Source organism: Mytilus galloprovincialis, chromosome 7, assembly GCF_965363235.1.
Source record: "Mytilus galloprovincialis chromosome 7, xbMytGall1.hap1.1, whole genome shotgun sequence".
NCBI classification, from domain to species: Eukaryota; Metazoa; Mollusca; class Bivalvia; order Mytilida; family Mytilidae; genus Mytilus; species Mytilus galloprovincialis.
In genome coordinates, this window is record NC_134844.1 from 16,364,876 (window position 1) to 16,391,082 (window position 26,207).

General features: G+C 32.1%; 1 long non-coding RNA gene across 1 annotated transcript; it reads right to left on the reverse strand.

Moving 5' to 3' along the window:
• Positions 1-9,754: 9,754 nt before the first annotated feature.
• LOC143084417 (uncharacterized) lies at positions 9,755-15,518 on the reverse strand. The gene is made up of 3 exons (XR_012981065.1): positions 15,142-15,518; positions 11,573-11,735; positions 9,755-10,061 (listed from the first exon to the last, which is right to left on the reverse strand). It is a non-coding gene; the product is annotated as an uncharacterized LOC143084417 (long non-coding RNA).
• Between the last annotated feature and the right edge of the window lie 10,689 nt (positions 15,519-26,207).

A 26,207-nucleotide genomic window follows, 5' to 3' on the forward strand; every position in this document is an offset into this window, starting at 1 on the left:
AGTACAAAAGTACTAGCTACTGGAGTAGATATATCACCGTACGATGACTCTTATTTGCTAATACCTGTGATATTTAGTCCCTGGTGATATGGTTGTCTTATTGGCAATATATACCATCCAGCCTTATTTCATATTGCTGGTACCCTAGGGGAATAGGTAAAATAGCCTAATGATATTATAATCCTGTATACCGGAACAACTTGATGGTTTTTTTTATCCCTATCAATCGAAATATAATACTTTAGTTATCATTTAAATGTATTTACTATGCATTGTAATGGCTCAATATTATTTTATAGAACATTATACTTTAGTTTGCCTTTTTAACTTTTTTATTCGAGCTTCACTGATGATTTCTCTTCAGACGAAACACGCGATTGATGTACAATATTTTAAGTATGGTATCTATGATTAGTTTATTATACGTCATAATTATTCAATTAGTTTACCAGGCAGTCAATAAAACAACTAACATTATATTTAACTTCTTTCCTTTTTACCATTCATTGTGATCCTGTTGATATTTTTTTTAATAAATACATTAATAATTTTACTGCTACGAATAGTTCACTTTTTAATTGAGAAAAAAAAAACGAATAATGCTGTAATTAGTATTTATAATCTATGAAATTGACATTGCGAAAATGAGATAGTATATCTTAAACTAAATCGCTGAAATGCAAAAAGTCTAGGACCAATTATGCAATCACTTAATCAGTCCGTTCTTATGGCTCAAGACATTGTCTAGTATCAGAAAGGTAGACTAATACCGTGTTCACACTATAAAATCTGCACCGGGTCGAACCCGGGTTAATTAACCCGAATTAATTACCACAGTTCACACTTGATAAAAAATTAACCCGGTTTGGGATTTTCCCTCTCAACAAAAAGAGAAATGTTTAGCGCCAAAATTGTAACCCCACATTAACTTCACTTTGCGTTCACATTTAGAAGTGAGGTAGTTAACCCGGGTTCGCCCCACATTAACTCCACCTCAAATGAGGGGTAATTTTAATCCGGGTTCGCCCCTGGTTAAGGCGTTCACACTACCTAAATTTAACCCGGATTAACTAATTCGGGTCGAACCCGGTTTAAAAAGGCATAGTGTGAACGGGGTATTAGTGCACGATCGGAACGGAAGACTTATGAATGGAGATTTACAATAAGTATATGACTCCGACCCCATTCAGAATACGAGTCAGACTAGAGACGACCAAGATATTGACGAACGGACGTTTCTCGACGAACAAACGTAATAGGATTGTACCTTAAAATTTACGAATCTTTTATTTGGATGGCATGTTATCATTGTAATAGACAGAAACGCATGAAAATAACCGATTTAAGAATTGTTTTCATAATATATAAGAACACATCTACGATACAATGTTATAATTATTGTTGAAAGTGTGATAAAATATATGCTCAAACAAAAATGTATGCAGCATTTGGAAGATATGAAACAATTTATAAACTTTTAAGATCACCAAATAACTGTTGTCGGATCGTATGTTTGTTCAATGTTTTTATTTGGTATTCAAGTTTCAACAGTCCCTCGCCCCATTAATGGTAACTGGGATATAAATACATAGTCATTTCACGTCTTCTTCTGATCTGCAGTAAAACCTTTTCCAAAGTGAGGCGTCCATTTGGAAATGCAGGATGTAGCAGTACGTATCTTCTTTCGGACAGAATTGGGACGTTAAATCCGATGCCTCGTATAGAGAGATTTTCAAACCCTTGCAACAATTCTGTGATGGGTCTGTATACGGAAGTGTTTTTTTTTTTTGCAAGGATACATTTCTCTTCCTATCCAATAAACCATCGTTTTACAATGGCAATCGAAAATTACCCGACCAACGTGCTCTATAACATTGTATTAATGGTTAATTTAAGATATTGTTGAAAGCGTGATAAAATATATGCTCAAACAAATATTTCTGCAGGATTTGGAAGATTTGAAACAATGGATGAACTTTTAAGATTACCAAAATAACTGTTGTCGGATCTTATGTTTGTTCAATGCTTTTATTTGAAAAGTAAGATCACAAAAATACTGAACCCAGAGGAAAATCAATTCGGAAAGTCCATTATCACATGGCAAAATCAAATAACAAAACGCATCAAAAACGAATGGACAAGAACTGTCATATTCCTGACTTGGTACAGGCATTTTCAAATGTAGAAAATGGTGGATTAAACCTGGTCTTATAGCGCTAACCCTCTCACTTTGATGACAGTCTCGTCAAATTTCGTTATATTTACATTAATGCGTAAACTAAACAGACACAATAGATAAAATAGTCAAAATATGGGTACATCAGTCATCATCGTATAACAATTTTAAAAAGGACAATTTAACAGAACACAAAAACATCTATCTACAAACACATTCATTGATTTGTGTGTCTGGTTTCAACCCTCTCCATCCCACCAAGGATAACAGGGGAATAAATATATAATCATTACAAGTCTTCTTCCGATTTGCAATAAAGCCTTTTCCAAAGTGGGGCGTCCATTTGGTAATGTAGGATGTACAAGGAAGCAGATTCTATCGGACAGAATGGGAACGTTAAATCCGATGCCTCGTGTAGAGAGGATTTTAGACCATTGCAACAATTATGTGAGGAGTCTGTTTACGTAAGTGGCCTTTTGCAAGGATACATTTCTCTTCCTATCCAATAAACCATCGTTTTGTAATGGGAATCGAAAATTACCCGACCAACGTGCTCTATAACATTGTTTGAATGGTTAATTTGTTCTCTAACTATCATACATGAACTTTTTGCGGCTGAACGTTTAACAACCAATAATATATCTATCAATCAATCAAGTTTCAAACAAAAATCTATCAGATTACAAAAAAAAAATATGTATTAGTATTTTAAACCAGATAAAATAATGATTTCGGATTTGTTTTATTTATCAAATTTGTCTGAGGTTATAAGGTGAAAAAACACTGGTCGTAAAAGCAAATTCTAGTAACCTTTTAAAAGGAATTTAAATCGACACTGCAATAATGCAAACGAAGACAGTTTTAAATCACTACATCTGTATGAATTGTAAATAAATTTGTTTTATGAATTTATTTTAATCGTTTATTACATGTATCAATTTCTTTGTTGATTTTTTTAAATTTATTTTGTTTTGAAAGGGAAGTAACTCCGTTATGCCAATTATAAGAAATGTTTAGCTTTAATTATGTTTTATGAACTTATTTCAACCTTTCATCATCATTTTATTCGTCTGTTCAATCCTTTCAGATTTTTTCTCAACACCATATTGTTTTTATAAAGGGTTGTGACATCTTTTTTTGTTTTGAAAGAGAAGTAACTCTTTACTTACCACATATGGTAACCAACCATGTATGGTAACTAATGCTTTATTTTTAGGACACCCTATATAAAATATACATACATGTAGTCCCCACGTATAGTCTTTTAACCAATGATAGTTCAATAAATCTATAGGAGGTACGATATTAAGTGTATATCGGAGCTCCTGTTTCGTACGATTCGTCATGTTTCGCTTTGGGAGGTTCGTTCGTCAATCCGGTCATCTCTAACAAGACAGGTAAGATGACGGGGGCGTTCTTAAAATAATATAAATATAGTGTACACGTTGTACTTTAATCGTTATGGTATGAATTGAAATTCGTTTTCTGCGATAGATAAAAAAAACCACACACTCAAATATGACTTTCTGTTGAGTATCAAGAGCAACATATTCTTCTGCGAGCAGAAGAGGAACCTGGACATAGAAAATAATGGGCCGGATAATGCAGATTTAAAGACTATGATACGGAGAAAGTTGCAGACGTTTCCACGGATAATGCTTCAACTAGAGCTGCAGATAATATTGATAATGCTCCTTTAGATAACATTAATGACGCGCCTGCAAATCTCAAAGATACAAGAAATCAAAGCCTTCAAGAAGATATGAAAGAAGGAGCCTTTATTGAAATTGTTTAGCAGTGAATATGACAGTTATGAAAAGTTTGTTACAAAACAAGTTCCCAAAATGTTAAAAAGCCTAGGTGTTGGTTTAGATTTATCTAACTGTTATTTGACGGTTAAATGATGACGTTTTGCATACAGGGGAAAATGAAAATTATGAAAACAACAAGTCTTACTTACTTAATATTTATCAAATAGAAACATATCTAAAACCATATCTATTTAATCTAAACTTTTGTATTGTACATTTTGTATTTGTGTTAAGTGGATCTAGTTGTTTTCTAAAATAACGAATTTTCAAAAGCCAAACAATCATACATGTACAGAAAACTTATTGTCAGTTTCAAAAATAAAATAAGGCACGTCCACCTATATGTACCTTTCATGTTTCACCAACACACTACTTTGTCCCATGGTTTTGATTCTTCATTCCCTTTCTATTTCAATTCAATGTAGGTTTTGTCATCACTTCGAGTCAGTCACCGTTTGTACAGTTTGTACAAACCTGGTGATAAGTCTAATACGGTACATCACATTCGTGTAAAGGAATCGGGATTGTAGTTACGTCACCTGGAACAAATCCATTGTCATCTATGAGACGGATACCCCATAATGGTCAACAAAATTGTAATGGCGTCCGTAAAATTTACGAAGCAATGATTTCAACTTCACCACTTAAAACTCTTGGTTCATAGTTTCTTTATGGTCAGCATCTTTCTATCAAGGAAATCATGATAGTAAATGCAAGCCCTGAAATATCGTATAAACTGTGAGAAATTATCTCCGTATGCAGGAGCTGCTATAATGTTGCTACATAGAGATTTAAAGGTTATAATTTGGAGGCTGAAATCATCTTTTTTGACGTAAAAGTAAAGTTTAGTTTTCAACTAATCCTCATTGTAAATTTCTAGATGTAAATCAAAATATGAGGCTACCTTAACTGTAGCTATTGTATCCTTTATTTGAAGCTCGATAGGATAGCTGTGTTCAACATAGTCAGACATTTTGAATTATTTAGTGAGAAAACATTATTAATATAGCGGACAGTGAAGTTAAAGGATACTTCTAACTTCTTGTATTTCCTTAGGGAAGTCTATGTATGAAGTCAGCATACCAAAATATACAGGACCCCGTCGGCAAGAAGAGGAGCATAGTTGGTACCAATGGAAATGCCGATTGTTTTGTTGCAAAACACGTCCTCCAAAATAAAGTCTATTCTTTGGTCTGGTTGTTGTCTCTTTGACACATTCCCATTTCTATTCTCAGTCTTATTTTGTCAAAGACATTAAGCAATTTCGAAATGTCAGTTTTTGAGAATTTTTTGTTTCAAGTATGATGTATCCTTCCCTATGGCAAGAAACGTGTATCTACATGGGTCATTCCTTTTTTATGAATCAAAGCAGGACCAACTCTTTCAATGTTTCTTTCAGATTGATATAGGGAAAACTTGGAATACTTGTGTAAATTTTAGAAAAGTAAAATGTGAAATACTTTTCCAATATGATAGATTTAGATTCTCAGGTTGTATATACTCTGAACGATTATTTGAAATTTTTACGTATCCACATGTGATTCATGTCACCTTAAGAATAGGAAGTTCAACAATGACTTTCACATCCGGTTTAATTGTAGATAAAAATTGATGTTAATAATTTAGAAAGAAATTTCGTAAAGCACTTGGAAGACACAATAATATAATATAACATGGTTTGTAAAGACGCTTATGTGGTTTAGGTACCAAATACATTGAAGGACAATCCAGTTCTTCATCTTTGTTTGAAATCCTAAAGAAACATAGAACAGACATTTGATATATTGTGAGTTTCCAAGTAAATTGTAAATAACTAATTCCTTTATCATGCAGTTTGTGTAATGTGATTTATACCAAACTATTTGTTGTTTGCGGAGACAACAACATATTTGACATGGAGGTAGCACAGGTGTTTTGCAACACTTTGGTCTTTAATGATTGGTGTAGCATATTTTTTCATAGACCCATTTTTGTAAAACTCCGACTACACAGCTTTAATACATTCGGAAAGCATATCTACGTCTTCCTTCTAGCGTTTCACCCTTGGCCTGGCATACTCGTCGACTGAATTCATCAGTAGTTGGAAGTTGTGTTTGCAATTGAAGGATTTAAGCTCACAATATTTTAGGTATTTGGATAACACGTTCTGCATAGAAATGTTCTTATAAATATTAAGGTCTCCAGTAATTATATATACTATAATATTATATAATAATTTCGTCTCAGCTGATGTGATCAAAGTCAATATGAAGGTATACGAAATCTTCGGACAGTGCAGATTTTGCTTGTTGTACTATCAGTATCTGTACGTTTGCCTCCGATTCCAAAAAGAGTTGTCAGATATAGGAAAAATGTATACTCTGTTTTCAAGGAGGTTCATGTAAAATGAAACAAATGCGCAAGAGCGCTGGCGTAAATGAGAGTATATATCAAAACGTATAATACATAAATAGAGTGCTGGAATGTAGTCGCTTCTACGAGTGTTTTTTTTTAACAAAGTGGATGTCTTGCAAGTTACAAAAAAAATAATAAGCGTACGTGATCATGTCCATCAATTCAAATTGTTCCTTGGTGATTTCGGTCAACTCACAATATCTTCATCCGAAAGAGAGTTCGAATCATTGAAGTCTTATCTCTTTTTCTTAGCATGAGATACCATACCGCCACCTAAACATGTTAAGAAGCCAAATAATATTGGACGCATTTAACTTGGATGTTGTTTCCCTTAATCTTGATACATATATCATGTATATCTCTGTCCCTGTTTTAAGGGTTTTTACCGTCGATATGAACCGGACAACATCTTACACCAGTTGGTACTAGAATATCTTGTGTTACAAACACATGTAATCTGGCATTGTAACAAATTGACCCTTTGTTGTTACACAGATGCTACACTTTCATGAAGTTTTACCGACAGTTACGATTGGTAGTGTTATTGATTCGTTATTTATGTTATCTTATTTTCTGTTTATGTAATACCGATGGAGGGACGGTAGTAACAAAGTCATTACTTTATTTCCACAGTTTGTGGATTGGCGATAAAATTGTGGTCTGCATTTGTTACAATTGATACCATTTTCAATAACGTCCTTGTTTAAGGTTTCGAAAAATTGTTTTTGTTGTGATTTTTTCTGCTATAGCATTTAGGCTTCATTGCTATACAATCAATTATTTGGTAATGTACGGGGGCACCTACTTCAGTTTAACGGTTTAACGGCAATTGCTCATGGCATAGTGGTAATAAATGTAAACACAGGAATAGGAAGTTAATCAAGAGTATTTATATAGCATTTTATAGGAACGCCCACAATAAGCAACACATTATATATATATATATTTTTTCTTTAATGAAATGTTATATAGACAAATGAACCAGAATGACTCTTAAAATTATACAAACATCTGAAAAAATATGATAGAACATTACAATTTAATATTTCCACGCAAAAAAAAGCAAAAATATTGCGTGAGATTTGAACCCTTGTTGGCTTTTATTCTTCATTAAAGACAGTTCGACGCTCTACTGATGGAGCCACGGAGACTGACACGGGAAAGTCAGTTATTAAGCACTTAAATACGTCCAATTTCGTGAGTTCCACCTTTTCATTTTAAAAGTTTTTTTTTTCAGGAATAAAGGACACGCCAAACCAATTTCATTTTCGAGGGGAAAAGTTGTATAAATAACAACAACAAAACATCACTTTGTTTTGGTTTGAAATATCCTTCTCGGGTGATTCCTTGTTTTTCCAAGCTATAAACACGATGGACTCCGCATATTGGACTTTTATTCGTTTTGCGGGGTTAAATGAACTATTTTTCGGACATATCATAACATACAAATATCGAGATATGGAATAAAAAAAAAACATTTTTATTTCTTGTTTTAATCGTACATTCTAATCTTTCAGCACTTTTTGAAATTTGCCCGTCTGCGAAAAAAATACAGGGAAATTGGCCCTACCTCAAAGTTTTCAACGTGTTCTAGTCGGTGATTTAATGTATTATTCTTATTATAAACATAAACAACCGTATCGTTAAGTTATGAAAATAAAACCAATTAAAAAAAAAACAATTCCACATAAATGAAATTTTATTTATTTATGAAACATTACAAAAATGACCATTAGTAAACCTCATCAATTCACATTTTGTCACGAATATTGCTGATAAATATCAACCATCTATAGTTACGATATATTTATGGTTTAAATTGTTATCTAATACATATATCACTACATTCTAAATTAAACAGAAATTTCATATTCATAGAAAACAAATTAGATACGTATATGTTAAAAGACACCTTTTCTTTTAATTAAAAAATATCCAGTAAGCAATAAGAGCACACAAGTTGTTAAACATTTAGATAAACGGATACGTACAATCTTCTGGCCAATGGAATAAAAGAAGAAAAATACTCCACCCGCACCATTGGGTAGCTATATCAATGTTGTTTGTAATCGTTGGTGCCATAATAATTGTTTGATGATGTCTGTTCTAACAATCGAAATGGTGTTAAAGGGGAGACCAAGAATGTAATACCACTACCACACAATGACTTCATACCGTACAATATTTCCATTTTACATGATATGGAATTTATATTTCTCCCTAAATCTATAGAAAAAGACAGATAAATAAAAAAAGCTAAATAAACATATTTTATCACTTTTATCACAGTCACAGTCACCTGCAAAAATACAAAAATTTACAGTTTAAAAAGATTTACTATATGCAATTTTCAAGCTTTACGTTGGCTTCTTGTGTATCCAAGGCAGACGAAGAAAGTCAACTCTAGAGCTCTCTGATTGGATGTTAGATATAATAATTGGTATAATACTTTTTGTTTGCCTTTTTTATGAATAGCTGCTATGTGTAAATTTATTATACTAATTTTGTAAACACCGGGACATATTTTTTTTGAGAATTTTTCGAGAAAGCTTCCAAATATTAATAAATTTGATGTTAAATGACGATGGCCATGGATACTATAAACATGTTCCTCTCACAGATGGTCATGCCATCATTTAACTTCAATTTCTTAAACAGAATTATGAAGTACTAATATCACACAGAGCTGTTTTGTCAAGGTTTTTATAATAAAAAGCAGAAATTTAGAGATTAATAATCTTTATATGTCGCCTTTGGAGGTAAAAAAAGGCTACTGTTTGCCTAGGTGAAGATGTTCTTAACTAGAATACAGTAATCTGGGGTTTATATAGTACTTTTGGAACAATTAACGGTATACAGAAATATGAATTTGTCTAAATTTTATAAGCACATAATAAAAATGCATCTACTGTAATAACACATTTACCCATCTAATTATACAACATTTTTCAGAAAAATAAAAATATAGGTTATTATAATAATTTAATTTCAAAACTGCTATTTACAGGGAAAGAAAACTGACAATACTATTTATGAGTTTTCAATGGACAACATATTTGTAATGTTTGTGCTGGTCTTAATAAAATAACGTTACGTAAAGTAGTACGCGAAAAGACGACTGAACTTTGTAATTTGCAGGTTTACGATCACTATAATGAATCGTTGACTTCTACTTTATATCTATATATATCGCAGCTCAATAAAGACATGTTAATGCGGTCTTGGAGTTTTAGATATCTGTATAGTTGTCTTATCTGTAAATAAACCGATAATCTATTGATACATTTTGACTATGGATTCGCAATATAATGCGGTTGGTGTATGCATAGCAGAAGGTATTACCCAGTCGTAGCACTCGGTCTTGATATGGTGTTTTAATATTTTTATCTTGATTGGTATTTTCAAAATAGATTCACCAGATTAGAACATCGCCAATTTAAAGTTCTCTCTTGAACATTGAGTATGTATTCAGTTCTAACAAGAATTTAAAAAATGAAAATAGATAAACAATTGCAATGGATATCCTTATCAACGACTATTTACTGTCACTAAGTGTCTAAAAATAACACCCAAGACAAGCAGTTTTCCCATTGTAACATTTACTATAGAATCTCCATCCGGCTTCAATGTGGTGTGGTATGTCTGTCACAATATTTGATCCAAACGAGAGTAATTCACATCTAAAATGTATAAATTGAATAGTGTTTCAAAGAATACAGGTATAATTTGATTTCAATCAAATGTGTGTTGTAGTGCGACCCGTTATTGTTCCAATCTTAGTCCTTTTGTCTTTAATAAATAATTGTCTTATTGACAACCATACCAAATCTATTTAGTTGTAAATGAAAATGTAGATCAAGTGCAGCTGCATAAATAAGGTTGTAAGAAGGTAAGATTTCGACATCAGCAGATTGAATATTTAAGCTAATTGGAATATGGCTGTGGGTATTATTTAATACGGTAGTACTTAGTATTGTTTAAAACTGTTTATTTTATCTATTATAGCAATTTGTGTATAAAGTGAATTAAAAAAAAAGGATTATCTTATGCTTTTCTCTCTTTAAAGAGGGGCGAAAGATACCAGAGGAAGTCAAACTCATGGATCAAAAATAAACTGACGACAGATTAGTGTACACAAGACACAACATAGAAAATTAAAGACTAAGCAACACGAACCCCACCGAAAATTTGGGGTGTTCTCAGATGCACCGGACGGCTAAGCAGTGGAATCTGTCGTGTTGCTCGTGTAATTACAAACCCCGGTTAGTAGTCTTATTCGCTGGGTTACATTCGTAAAAAGGGAAGGGATTGAAGTTCCGACATTAGGAACATATCTGATATTATCGGTGAAACAGTAATTCAATAACGGCCAACCAACTCGTGATTGCGTCTGTAAAATTTACAAATGGATGATTTCAACTACATCATTTGGTTACATAGCTTCATTGTGAACAGCAACCTTCCATCAAGAAAATAAGGATAGAAATACAAGCCAATGAATATTGTATCAATTGGAAGATGTACACTCCGTATTCAAGGGGCTGCTGGAATGTTGCTACATAGAAATGGAAAGTTCACAATTGGGAATCTGAAATCATCTCTTTTGTCGTAAAGTTTTGTTTTCATCCGACCCTCATTCTCAATTTCAAGATGTAAGTCAAGATATAAAGGCTAAAAAATGTTGTTTAACCTGTTAAAAGACAAAAGAGTGTGCTGATTTCAAACCAAACTACATGTAGTTTTGACCCTTGTTTATAACATTAACGGTACCAAATAAACTTGATGTTATTAATTGCATGCTATATATCTGAATCCTCTTTAATTTGTATTCCCCCTTTTTGTTCTTCAAGGTTTGTTGTTGATAGAAATTGGACTTGTTCATGCTGAATTTATGTTCAACTTGACTGATCTGAAAAGCCGAAAATAGATTACGGACACTTGTCATTAATTGAAATCCGGTGGGTGATACAATAATTCTTTCTGATTTCTAGTCATTGCGATAACGATGGGCTGGTGTATATAAGGCATGCCGTGATTTTCTGTCATATACCGTACGTCAACGGTAAAAAGAATATCAAAGGTGGAAAGCAGTTTCAAAAATATTTTGATTCCATACTTAATAAAACCTGTCTTTGGAAACATTTTAGGATGTTACTGTGTGAACTTAAAGATGAAGATTGTTAACACAAACCTGTGCATTGCATTGTTGAAATTGTAACCCATACAAGGATTTGACAGTTTACATCTCGTTGCACACATCATTTCTGAACATTCTATGGCATCCAGTACAACCAACTCAGATTTGGTATCATTCATACTACAGCTGTCAAAATATCCGGCAAACTTGTCTGAAGCTGTATCAACGTTTGTTATATGTAGTATATATTCATTTTAAATTATTAAAATTTCTATATCAATTCATACATCTGAAGAAGATAACGGATGCTTTGCAAACTGAGTGTTTTCTGAACTATCTTGTATTAAATTAAAACAAGCATAGATGTTAATTACTGCATGTGGATTTACATGTTTCAAAAAAAAAATCATTAAACTGTGAATGTGCTGGTCAAGGGATCACCATGACGTCACTAGGTTGCATATATTTTTAATATTTTGGATGGTAAGAGGAACGTAAATAATGTAAAGGACAGCTCAAGATACGATAATGTCACGAAAAACAGATTGCAAATGTGTAAATAAGAGTTTAAAGTTATTAATAATCTGTTCATTTTTGTGTCATCATCTCATCAATTTCAGTATTTTTATATAGTTTTCCAAACTATAAAAACAAAATTATTGACGTGGGAGTCTTGGAAGTCTGGCCAACCAAATAGGGAATTGACGGCTTGAAGCCGTTTTCCATCAAAAATTAAATTATACGAAAAAGAAATCATCAAAAATACAAAATTCCTCCATTCATGTACATACACGTATGACGAATCCTTTCTATCTTTTAAAAAAGGGAGGCAGAACCTTTTTTCGGAACGTCGGGATCAAGTGTTTTTACGCTCGAGATTTCGGGATTGATCCTGTCGGGATCCAGGAATTCTTTTTCGAATTTCTGGATGTCGGGATTTAATTTCTTTAAATTTCGGAACCTCGGGATTTTATGTTTTTAAGCCCGGGATTTCGGAATCAGAACCCCTCCGACCCCGTCCCTTTTCAACACATAATCATTTTGTGATTATAATGAAAGACAGAAACGTATATATGGATATTCAGAAATATGCAATATGGAAAAATGAAGAGTTCCTTCAATTTTAACAATTTTAGGTCATCCTTTGATAGAATCGTGTCAATGGTGTTACCAATTTAAAACATACATTTAGGTACTAAATATTATTGTTTAACATCAAACAACTATTCAAATTTGTTATTTAGGTTTAATTTACGACTTGTTTACAATATTTATATAGCTGTGCATTCTGTTAAAACATAAATTTCAGAATACATTGTCGTTAAAATGTTGCCTGTCCTAATTATTGCCGTTGTGAATACTACACAGCCACTTTTGCATAGGTACTATTTCTGTACTAAAAATATATAGTACTGGAAATTTACTTTAATATTTAGTACTATTTCTTTACTTTAAAATTATTGTAATATTTAGGTACTTGTATTCTACAGTACTTGATTTGTACTAAATATTTTGGTACAGAAATAATACAATATTCCATGTTTGAAAATCATAACTTTAAGAGATTTGAAATCGAAAAACTTTCAAAATGCTGAAAATGTAATGGTAGTAACCAAAAATCTGTAGTACCTAAATTTCAAGTACAAATTAAGTACTGTAAAAAACAGGTACCTAAATATTACAATTATTTTAAAGTAACAAAATAGTACTGAATATTAAATGTAAATTTCCAGTACTACAGATTTTTAGTACAGAAATAGTATCTATGCAAAAGTAGCTGTGTAAACAATACAATTAAAATCAATATATGTAAAATGAATAAGAATAAATGATAATAATATACCAAATTCTTCGTAAACGACCTAAAAACACTTTCATTATTGAATAAAAATAACAAATATCGCATTTTTATATAGTAACACCACTGACCCTTCAGTAACTCCAATGACACAAAAGTATCACCATTGACATCACATTTCAAATTTTACCTTTATTAAGTACTGAACGCAAAGCAAAGCAAAGCAAAGAACACCGAAAAAAAGAAAAAGATGAACAAATAATTATTACGCTAAAAAATCTCAAAATATATAACATAACATCAATAACTAAAAATGTCAATAGTGTTACTAAATAGTGTCATTGGTGTTATCAGCATACATCAGTTTGTGAAAACTTTGTATATGTAATACATGATATTGTTAAAACATTGTTAAAAAAGTATTGTTTATCATAAATAATATGATGTTTCGCTTGTTAAACACGAAAGAAACACAAAACAATGCTGATTCTCATGATATATTCAGTGGTGTTACTAAACTGGTCAATGGTGTTATTTTATCAAAATGGTCTCACCATTGATAGTAACACCGATGATTTAAAGTGTATTTTGAGATTTAGTAACGAAATAAGTGCTCCATTCCCCTATTTTATATGTTGTTACTGGTGCATGTTTTATAATCAATATATTTCATAATTTAAAGTTAAGGAAATTTTTTCAAAAAAATGATTTTTATAAAGGTACACCATGAACACTATTCTCATTTATGTATAGCTTTTACTTACTTTAAAAGATTTTTTTCACTAAATTTTCAACATAAATGTTTGTTTTCTTTTGCATAACATGCTTACAGGTATTATTGCTAAGGGGTAAACTACTGAAAATGCTGAAATCTTGAGAAAGATAACTCTTACTCTACCAATTAGACTTTTGGTTGCACCATTGACTTTTCCTTTTGGTGATTTTTTTAATTATAAAACCAACATACACTTCCTAAATCATTAAAAAATGTTTGTATATATCAAAATGCAATAAAAAGTGATAAATCCTAATAACAAATGATATGAATTATAGTCCTATTTCATGACTGAAAGGATTTATAGTAAAACATATCAGTTGATTCTGGCTATATCCAAGGTTTTAAAAATTATTACGGATGTTATTATAACATTTCATACTGTAAACTGTATATAGTGTATCACAAAACATTCATATCTTACATATGCAAGTGTTATTTTGATACATTTTCATATATTTTCATGTCTTTTAACTTAAACATACCAAATAACATAGTTTTGCATGTTTTTTAAAATGACCCATATAAGCAATGGGGGTTAGCAATGTCTGTTTTAAATAGGAATATTATATAATAATATATGTGTATCAATCGCATAATTGATGTTCAATGGACATTGTATTTGAACTGAACACAATTCTTTTTTTTTTATACATTTGTTTCATTTGGAACTATCGGATTTGGTGAGGGTAAATTTTGTTAAATTTTGTATAACTGAACATATAAATTTCCTATCATACAATCATGTGGACGATGTGTATGTTTAACTAGTCAGTTTGAAGGAGATACCAATGCTTAACAATCATGAAAGATGTAAAAGAGAAAGTAACATTTTGCCGTTCCTAGTTACTGGGCATATATAAAATAAATTATACGTATGGTAAACTCATGCTGTTTGTCTGTGGAAAGAACTAAAGAGAAGCACATATGGACATTGCCTTTACCAGCAGAAACGGAAAGCATATTTCTTTTATCAATAAAAAAAGCGCAGATATGATTGGTGTTATAAATTAAGAATAAACCCAAATGAAATACTAATTTTAAAATAACCTTCAACTTGTATATTCCATTCTCCTAATATTTCCCTATCTGTTAAAACGTGAATGCTCCTCACTTCAAAATGATGCGTATTTGTCAGACTTCCCACAACGTTTTCACCAACGACAAGCCCAGTTCCTAATTCGATGTCTCCACCTGCCCAACTAATCCAAAATGGTAGATACGCATTGCAGTTAAGTATATTTTGGGTTTCAACCAATGTAAAATTCCAGCTTCCATCGTCTCTCACTGCGTATGGACGGTAAATAATGAGCGAAAAGTAATCGTAGTATCCAATGATAATCTCGTACAATGGATTTGACGAATTTCTGACATCAGAATTTGATAGAAGAACATGTGCATCGTGGCATACCTTTACTTCAAATCCAAATGACGTTATTCCACTAAGGTCAAGGTTATACCTATTTATGTCAGTAGTATAGTTCATGATATCAGGTATATTCCGAGAATTAACATCAATACCACTGACCTGGGTAGATACATTGGTTGTTATATATACACCTACAATAAATAAACATAATATCATATACATATTTACTGGTAGTGAGGAGCGTTTAGTAAAGTGATTTTGTCATATAAAAAAAGAAGATGTGTTATAATTACCAATGAGAAAACCCTTCACAATAGACCAAATAACACAGAAATTAACAACTATAAGTCACCGTACAGCCTTCAACACTGAGCAAAACTATTACCACAGAGTCAGCAATAAACGGATACGAAATGACAAATGTAAAACAATTCAAACAAGAACACTTCAAAATAATATAAAGCACAGCAACAAGCGACAATCACTGAATTACAGGCTGCTGACTTGGGACAGGCACATACAGAATGTGGCGGTGTTAAACGTGTTAGTGAGATACCAACCCTCTCCTAACCTGGGAAAGTTGCTTGACAATAAGTACATAGCTGAGAGTACTCGCAGTTACTGACAGCTAGCTAAAAGACCAATTAAAAGTATTGAAAATATGATGCATCTAAGACTTAATTGTCAATCAGCACACATTTAATTTATTGCAAAGACGAACAGTCAGAAAAAACATTACCCTGTACAATGCCAAGATACAGGTTCAAACAGATTGTAGAGCAATGAATGTGAATATGTATATGATACTAATATTTAGTTTGCTATTAATCTTCTGATAATAAAGTCAGTAGTAATACCAATAAACCAATATTCAAAGGTCATATTGCAGTGTTGAATGGGTAATCTTTAAGTCTATTTAAAGGATCGATAAGTTTATCAAGATCGTTTCTAAATTTCCAGGCACAGTAAACAACATCCCCGTAAAAATAAGGATGTGATTTCCAGTTTGAAATAAGTTTTCTACAGATACAACCAAACTTCAAAACCAAATCTGTATATATATGGATGGATTTAGTTGAGTAATTTGTCGTTAATGAAATCTCTGACTTAATACTTTACTAGTGATACATACGACTACGTTCATTAGAATAGAAAAAGTCACAATATACACGGGCATAGCTAACATGTTGAGAAATATGAACACCGTAAGATGGTGCCAAAGGAACATAACCATCCCAAAAAGGAAAATTAACAATAGGGAACGGAAACATGTACCTTTTGTCGTATATTTTAGTGTGGATTTCCCGTGTTTTACTGAAATATTTCAATCTAATTAGAAAGGACAGTCATTACCGTTTATATTTGATTTATTTAAATCAGTTCCTGTCGGTAAATTTTGGCGGTATATTAAGAAAGTTTTTGGTTATTTATTGACATAAATTATCATCGAATTAACGGTAAGTGTTGTTGAATTTATCAATTAAATAGAATTTAGGCGGTCTTTACTGAGTTTGGTCATAAACCATGATTCATAACAGTTTTAGCATAGTTTAATGCCAATCGGATATCATTGTGTTAAGATTACAAACAATGACAAAATATAATCATTTTGGGTTTTTTTCTTGATAGATGAACTTCTCAGCAAGAATTCAAGCTGGTAAGTATTAAATATAGCACGCTATCTAGTTAACATATTTAAACGACGAATCTTTCATGAGTAAGGCGTGGTGTATATGTTTTGTAACATCATTGAAAAGTGACCTGGTGATCTTCATCTAATAAAACAACAGTGGGAGTGTCGTATTAGCCTGCTGCTTAGCATTTTATTTCTTTGGGGCATGGGAATTTTAAGAACAAATTATTTATAAAAAGAATTGCCCAAACAAAATTGTATTGCATTAAAATGTTATTGCATTTAATAAATGCATTTCAAAATAATCAGGCTCAGGTATAGACAGCCCCCCCTACAATCGAAAATTAATTGGTTTGTTCCTAATACTTAACCTTTGATCCGTACGGTTTACCAATGTGTTTGTCGTGTTTAGTTATAAAAACAAGCGGATCAGAAAACAAATGTATGCAAACTAATATTTGATGTTCAGGTAGTAAACAAAGCATAGGCAGTGGAATAAAACATTAATGTCCCTTACCCTCGAAAAACCATATTTTTCCTCGAGCAGAGTCCTCGTGAAATATGAATATTCTTTGGTGAACAAATCTTCATATCTTCCTCAGACACGAGAAATAAATGTATAATACTATTATCGATTATCGTATTATTTTTCAACCAAAAAAATGCCACTTTGCAGATATCTTTACTGACAATTCAATGTCATGGTTCAGTTCAGTATGGACATAGTTTAGTTCATGGTTCGACAGGTTCAATAATGTGATTCTTATCATGTAAAAGTTTTCGCTCTATCCTCCTTTTAGGTAATATGTGTGCATGTGGTTAGAGAATTAGTATTGCAAATGTGGTATTTTTAAATATTAATTGATATAAAATGGATGTACTTTAAGAGTGTACGTTATACTCCCATGCTTTATTAATTTTTTAGATTACTTTTTAAAAATTAAAACACTTATAAATAAACTCGACTCTTGATGTGTACCTCTCTAGGGGTGTACCTCTGAATGTCAGAAGTTATCTCACTTTAGTCAATAGCTGTTCAGGAGCGGATCCAGACATTTTAAACCGAGGAGAGGGGGTCACACTATATGTTCCCATTTAAATGCATTGAAAATCGTCCAAAAAATGGGGAGGGGGTCCAACCCCGGACAAACTGGGTAGTTTGTGTATGCTTTTTTATGAATCTCTCTCATTCAATAGAAGCACCACATGGGATATGGTGTAAAGAAGAACATTTCACACGCTGAATAATTACAAATTAAGTGCTAGCATTTGTCCATCCAGTTCGGATTGGATTCCACAATATGTTCCATTTAGTTTCCGGAAAGGAAACCAGGATGGTCCAAACAGAAAGATTTTGAATGTAGAGAAAACGGAACACAATCAGCATTATTCTATCTCTTATATAACAATACGAATACCATGAGTACAAAAAATCCAGGCTTAAAATATGGCGAGGGTTTTTTTATTCAGTCACGGACACGCTATATGTATGTTGCGGGTGTGTTTTAGTATCATATAGATTGAAAGATATAGATACAAGGTATCAGATGGATTTTCAATCATGTATTGTTCTGGTGTTTTATTGTTAAGATATTGTAATTATTATACTTTTTTAGTTGGCCTAATTTGTTTTGTGTGGTCTGATAGTTGTTTACAAAACAATCTTAACTGTGTAGTTTAGAAATCTCTGGAACAATCATAGATACTGATGGAATGATTCGAATAGTTATCATAGGTACCAGGAATATTATTTAGTACGCCAGACGCGCGTTTCGTCTACACAAGATTCATCAGTGACGCTCATATCAAAATATTCATAAAGCCAAACAAGTACAAAGTTGAAGAGCATTGAGGATCCAAAATTCCTTAAATTGTGCCAAATACGGCTAAGGTAATCTATGTCTGGGATGAGAAAATCCTTTGTTTTTTGAAAAATTCAAAGTTTTATAAACCGGAAACTTATAAAAATAACCACGTTATTGATATTCATGTCAACACCAAAGTGTTGACTACTGGGCTGGTGATACTCCCGGGGACGAAACGTCCACCAGCAGTGGCATCGACCCAGTAGTGTAAATAGTTATCATTGGTAGTGGGTCTCATTGGGCTCTAAGCGCGACGCGAGATTGTCGATTTTTTGTAAGCGTGACACGTGGAAGTTAAATTATTGTGTCGTGAAAACGAGAAATGAGGTCTTACGGGACCCGGGAAATGACAAAAAAAATGAGAATTGCTTACGTAAATAGTGTAAGCGGGATACGGGAATCTGACAAAACAGTAAGCAGGATCCGGGATCGGAACCCCCCAATGTGACCCCTAGGTACCAGGATGATAATTTAGTACGCCAGACGCGCGTTTCCTCTACACAAGACTCATCAATGACGTTCATAACGATTCCAGAATGGTCATAATAAAAGATGCGTTATTTTAACTTCTTACATTGTTCTAGTAACCTCCGCTCTACAGTTTTCTAGGACTTCTTTCTACAGTTTTCTAGAACTTTCCTTTGTACAGTGTTCTAGAGATTATGTATACAGACACTAAAGTTAAACTTTCAGACATAGACATCGATAGATATTAATATTCCCAGCAGTTGGATTGACATTTTTATTTTAAAAACAACTTCATACTAGATTGTGACCTATTGGACTTACTAATATTCTGATTGGATTCACGAGAAGATTTCCTAATAAACAAAAGATTAAAGATCGGACATAGATTTTGACAGTTAAGTTGACATCTTTTTATGTGTAAGACTTCTTGTAAACTTGCGTATAATAAATCTTGTTAAAATTTATTATTGATGTGTGTCTTTTGTTTGCTACAATTTAAAGGTGGTTGTGGCCGTAACAATTTCCACTGGCATCAATCCATAAATCGACTGTAAAATAATTTCGATTTTCATAAAGATACTTAAATAAATGGTATCCATAAATTTAAAGTTACCGAGAGTACCAACCGATTGTTGTTGTTTTCAGTTTTCAGTTTGTTTTGTTTGTTTTTTAAGTGGTCCGATCACCAGCTTTTGTTTTGGAGATTTTTGGCTGATGTGTCCTTTGACTTATAATTTTTCAACCATTTCTTACTTTGTATTTAAAACAATTCAAAATAATTCACGTGGCAGAGAATGTGAACAGTATATTATTGCCTATGACCAACTATTAACCAAAGACTAATGAACAAAGATGGTAATAGATATAGGTAACAGTATCAGTTAGCAAATTTCATATGGTTAAGCACGATATAAAAAAACCACCTAGATGACAAAATGTGAAATCAAGCGTTAAAACAATCGGTCTGCTATTTACGAAAAACAATTAATTAAAAAATAAACAAATGAAAGATAAAAACGAACGTAAACTACTAGACTACAGTCTCCTGCATAAACAGTATGGCAGGGTTAAACATGTCTGTGAGCGTTTCTGTAATAGCACATCAAAACAACAAACTATACACATCAGTTTTAAATGGCTAGACTCCTTTATTTAGTTTTAAACTAATCTAAATATGATCGATTTAATATTAGTTTTTATTGGCTTCGAACTAGCTTTCATTAACTCTTGGATCGGTACTTTATGTTTTTTTTCTTTTTTTGGCGTACCAATCTGATGCATGATGAGTCAGGCTCTTTTCAACTGATATTTTATTTCAATTTGTTTAAATGTTGTGCCGTTACGAAACTGTCATAGGTTAGGGAGAGGTTTCAACGCTCAAAATTTGTTTCGAATCCCACATCACTATAATATGTACTTGTCTAGAAGCTTCTCATTCAGTATTTGTATTTTGCTTACTGATACTGTGACCTATATCTATTAGCATCTTTGTCCATTAGTCTTTGACGAATAGTTGCTCATAGGCAATAATATCACATCTCCTAAGTTTGTTTTAAATTGAACTAACATACTAGTAATGTTAAAACGGGTACCGCAACGACATACAATTAGAATTTTAAAATCTACTGGAAAAAAAACCCAGAAAATATCAGAAAAAGATATACTAACTGCCTCGAAAAAACTTTAATGCTCAAAGACGCATAGAAAAAGACATAAATATAACTATTCATTACATTCAATTAATGATTATTTCTTAAATGTCCGTTTATCCTTTTCAAAGCTTTGTGATACCATTGGTAGCAGTCGTGGTTTTAAATAAATGTTTTCGAAAATTAAAATGATTTAGGGACATTGCATGAAAATTTATCTAATTTAAAGTGAATGAAAACATAAGATTACAATTAAACTTAACTTACCACCAGCTTTTACAATCCTTAAACACAAAAGTAGGATTTTAAACCACTTAAACGTCATATTCATCATGTCAACTAGTTCCAGTATACGTCAGTACATTTATGGAAATTTATACCGAAGATGTCCCTTTATATACTCCCTGTTGACTTTTAACTATTTTTAGATTTTTCAAAAATGTTTAAAGTCAACTCATTTGAAATTAATGAGTCGTTACCTTTGAAACAGTAAAGACTAGAAACAATAAATTTGATGAATGATTTTTTTATGTTTTGGCCTCTTGAGATTTAAAAATAATGATTATAAAACAACATATTAATAATTTTCATAAAAAAAACTTCCTATATGTATCAGGCAGTATATTTGATCACTTGTTTTGGCCTTTTGAGATTTCAATGATTACTAAACGACATATCTATAATTTACATAAAGAGCCTCCTGATTTTATCAAACAGTAACAAAAAGCAGCCTCCCGATGTGTATCAAGCAGTAAAAAAAATGATAATATTTAGAAAAATGAAAAGAACAACAGAGAAGTTCGTTAACAAAATTTTACATATGCGGAACTAAAGATCATCACTTTGATACTAAAGTAAACGACCTTAACCCATAACCTTGAAAGCTACACATTACAGTGTCCGGCATTTTAGCACAGGGGCTATATGTAGAATACTCCGTCAGCGTTGATAACCGAAGTTATTTTCATAAAACGCTGTCAACATGGTCATAGTGTTTTAAAAGTATGCCAAATGGTTTCTTGTTACAGCTAATAACACTTGGACAAATTTTAATGTGAAATTTATGGATTTTCTAAATTTTAATTGAAAAATGGATCAACAAAAGATTTATACTTTGAAAGATGCTATTGATTAATCACAATAATTAAGTAAGCTGTTAAAGGTGTGCAGTAATACAAACAAACCGAATAAGAACATCGAAAGGTTTATCAAATTTTTAAACAAAAATATTTGCACTCGCTATAAAGCATGATGAATTTTGTAGCCTCGACGAGCCTCTCTTTTCGTCCTGATTCTAAAGCTCGTACAAATAAATTATATATATTCCGACAATGAACACTCAATATTGTATATATATAGTATAAGAATTATTTTGCTTGTGAATTATAATCAGGTCTCTGAAATTGTAAGCTGGTGTCTGGTTTTAACAGGAGTTTGAGAAAGTCTTTACTTTATTGCTGCATAAATTGTTAAATACCAATAGGAAAATAAAGCCACATAGATAATTTGTTTGTGCATGAACAGAATTCAAGTTATTTTTAAAATTTTACCTTCTACAGAATCTAGCTTTGCTTATTGGTATTTGCTGCTTCTATTCTCAGCACAAGTCATTTAGGATAAAGACCAACAAATGGTCGGCCGGAGAATAATGTGTCCAGGTAAGGTGAGATGTCTTTTTTTAGACTGTTTACTGCGAACTAGCACATTAAAAAATCTGGTTCACTGTGTGGGTCTAGATCTATTAAAAAGCAGGGTTTGTAATCATATCACATTATCATGTTCTCGTCATAAAAATCGAATCTGCACTTATTTGACACTTAACTTTTAATAGGCATCCATCCACCAATCAACGACTGGACAAAATGTATAAGATTTAGTCAACCTGTATGTTTCAAATAAAAAAGGAGAAGAGGAATCAAACCTTACATGAAAAGATTCAACAATCCATACGTTACTGGTAAAATAGATTGCAAAAAAAATACGCAAGTTGGATATAAATTGAAAGTGCAAAGGATAATATTTCAGCACCATTTTTTATATCTTATTTTTAGAAAGTCAATATGTTCCAATAAAGATACTAAAATACCAATTTTGAAAGGATTTTAATTTCATAATTTTATCGAGGAACAAAAGAGTCGAGATATATTAAGGATAATGTACCCTTTTGTTATTTCAATGCTAAACATTTGGTAATTTTATAAAAGAAATCCACAGCCTTTCCCCATGTACTCTTACATTAAACAATCGATGCTTTATAGATAGATGATTATGGAATAAAGTGCTAGCAATCTATGTTTACAGTTGTATAACACAAATCTCTGCAATAAAGTCTGTGGGTCTTTTGCAAAATATCTTGGCTTTATTTGACACCAAATACCCTTTTTCCATTGAATGCAATGACATGTTTAACAATATTGCTTGATTCAAAACAATGCTTCTATTTTGAATGTGTACAGAATAACACGCCTGTTTCGTAATAAAAAGGCTTACATAAGGTGCTATCAATCTTGAAGGGAGATTCAAGTCATAAGTCGAAAAAAAACTGACAACACCATGGCCAAACAAACAAGAAAAGACCAAACGAATATAACAGTAAACAAAATGGGTCATAGGAACAAATTTAGCAATACGAACCCCGCCAAAACCGGGGGTGGTCTCATGTGCACTTGAATTGTAAGCAAATGCTGCTCGATATATAGCACCCGACTTGTAACTCATGTAAGTATAAACCCGATAATAAGTCTTATTCTGTCGGTCATATTCATGGAATAGAAGAACGGGATAAGAATTACGACGATTGGAACACATCCGTCATCAACTGTGAAACAAAGCTAGCAAAAGTGCATACAATCTAAAAATATCTGATACGAAAATACGACAAAATCAACTACAAACAATGACAAAATATAGCAACAGAAACAAATCGAGTATAAATCTAACACAAAGCACAAAAAAAATAAATAACTATGATAATTATAAAAAAAAATAACTAGCCAAATAAATTACGTACAATAGACATTGCACAGAACAAACAATCTATTTATTTTCATCTTTTTTTTTAAGTCTTATGATATATATGAAGAGTGAATTGCTCCATTTGATTGTATCCTTCCTCAATACAGATGGCTCGTCACTTTATTGAAGTCCACTTTCCTAAAATATGAGTAGTTTTAAATAAAGGGTGGTGCTAAACGAGTGGTGTACTGCATTTTAGATAGTGTAACCTTCATTTACTTTGTTTTTGGTTGGTAAAATGACGACACGTTATCTTGAATAAAGTGTTTGGGTGTTTTGTTTGACCAGTCGTTCATAAAAAGACGAAAACAGATGTTCGAATTAGTTACAAAATTCCAGAAAGGTTGGTACAACCAATGTGAAACTCAAACTTAATACCGGTATACAAGACCACATGTGTACGAAAAAGACAGAATTCCATCGATATGTACAAATGATGTATACCTTAATGACAGAATCGAACTTTATATGTTTACTTTCTTTGCTATTGTAACTAAAAATGAGAATTGTTGATTAATGCTAACCTTTTGGAATACGTGGTGATCATAATCTTTAAAATGAAGTTCAAACTGGAGCCCCGGCACATTTCAAATACCACTACTTTTACCGTTTCTTAACTTACGTATTCAGTTCGACGCAAGGTACCATGAAGCTATTCAAAACATTCTTTCGGTAATTGCATTCTCAGTGTATATTTTAAAATTTTATCTTGCAATTTTGCTGTAGATTTTCAAGTTACTTTTATGTTAAACGGGTTAAAATGTAAACACTTTACTCATATAGGGATGTAACAATTTAGATACCAACAGGTGTCCCAATAAAATGTTGAAGTGGGAAAAGAACTGTAAGGAGGCTCGAGGGTACAAAATATTCAGCAAAACTTGAAACATTTTTTTTTTTACAAATTTTATTTATTACACTATTAGTTTTTATTGATGGTATGGTACAAAAATAAAAAATAAAAACATCAACTCGTTTTGGCCACAGATGGCTTTTTAAATGTTTAAATCATTCAAAAAGCTCCAAATAATCTCCCTTTCGTGAAAAAATGCCGTTTTTTGCATTACAATTGAAATAACTGTTTTAACTCATCGGTGACCTATATTTTATTATTATCATTTTCAAATAAAATGTACTTCAAATAGACTATATAATTGTAAAAGGAGTAGGGGCATTAAGGCCTAGTTTTGGCCTAAGAAAATGAAATATTTGAAAACTATTTCAAATTGGAACATAATGTTTAGAAATGCATAGGGTCAAGAAATATAAATGAAAAACATAACGATTTTTATCTGATGACGTCACAATTACGTCATAATATGTACTGTTTTCACAAAAACGATGAAAAATACAGAATTTATGCAGTTTTCTGACTTTAAGTCCGTTGTGGAAACATCCTGCGCAGGCGAGAAACAACAAAATAATTGAACAAAAGCTTTATTATAACTATTGGGATTATCTCACCGAATATAAAGTTGTTTCTTGGGTTCGCACATACTTTTTCAGTCTAAAATATACTTAAAATTTGATGAATAAACAAGGAAAATCACGAAATTTAACAAAATATGCAAATTAGGTTATGATTTGTTGCCATGGTAACTTGTTCGATGTCGAATTTGTTTTGTTTTTCTTAGTACCTTATACCTTAGACAAGTTTTCAGTAATTTAAGAATATGTATGATAACTCTAAAATTTGCAGTAATTTTTGGGCCAAATAAGGGCCTTATTGCCCCTACTCCTTTAAGCGATTTCTGTAATTTAATCCTTTTTAGGTCAAGATGGCCGCCAAGGCTAAAAATAGAACAATAGGTTAGAACGCAGTTTTTGGCTTAAAGCTCTGTAACTAAGGCAGCAACCATTTGATTTTCTGGGGGGCTATGGTTTTTTTTCTGTGCAAACGTTTTTTTTCGCCTTCGGCGAAGAACAATCTATTTTTTTAGCGACAAACCGAAAACAATTTTCTTCTTTCAATTTTAGCATTACATATAGTGGCAGCTGAGGGTGAAACAAACATTTTTTTTTTTCTCAGGGTCCAAAACAAATTATTGTTTTCACCAAAACCTGGAAACAAACTTTTTTTTCCAAAAAAAAACCATAGCCCCCCCCCCCCCCCCCCC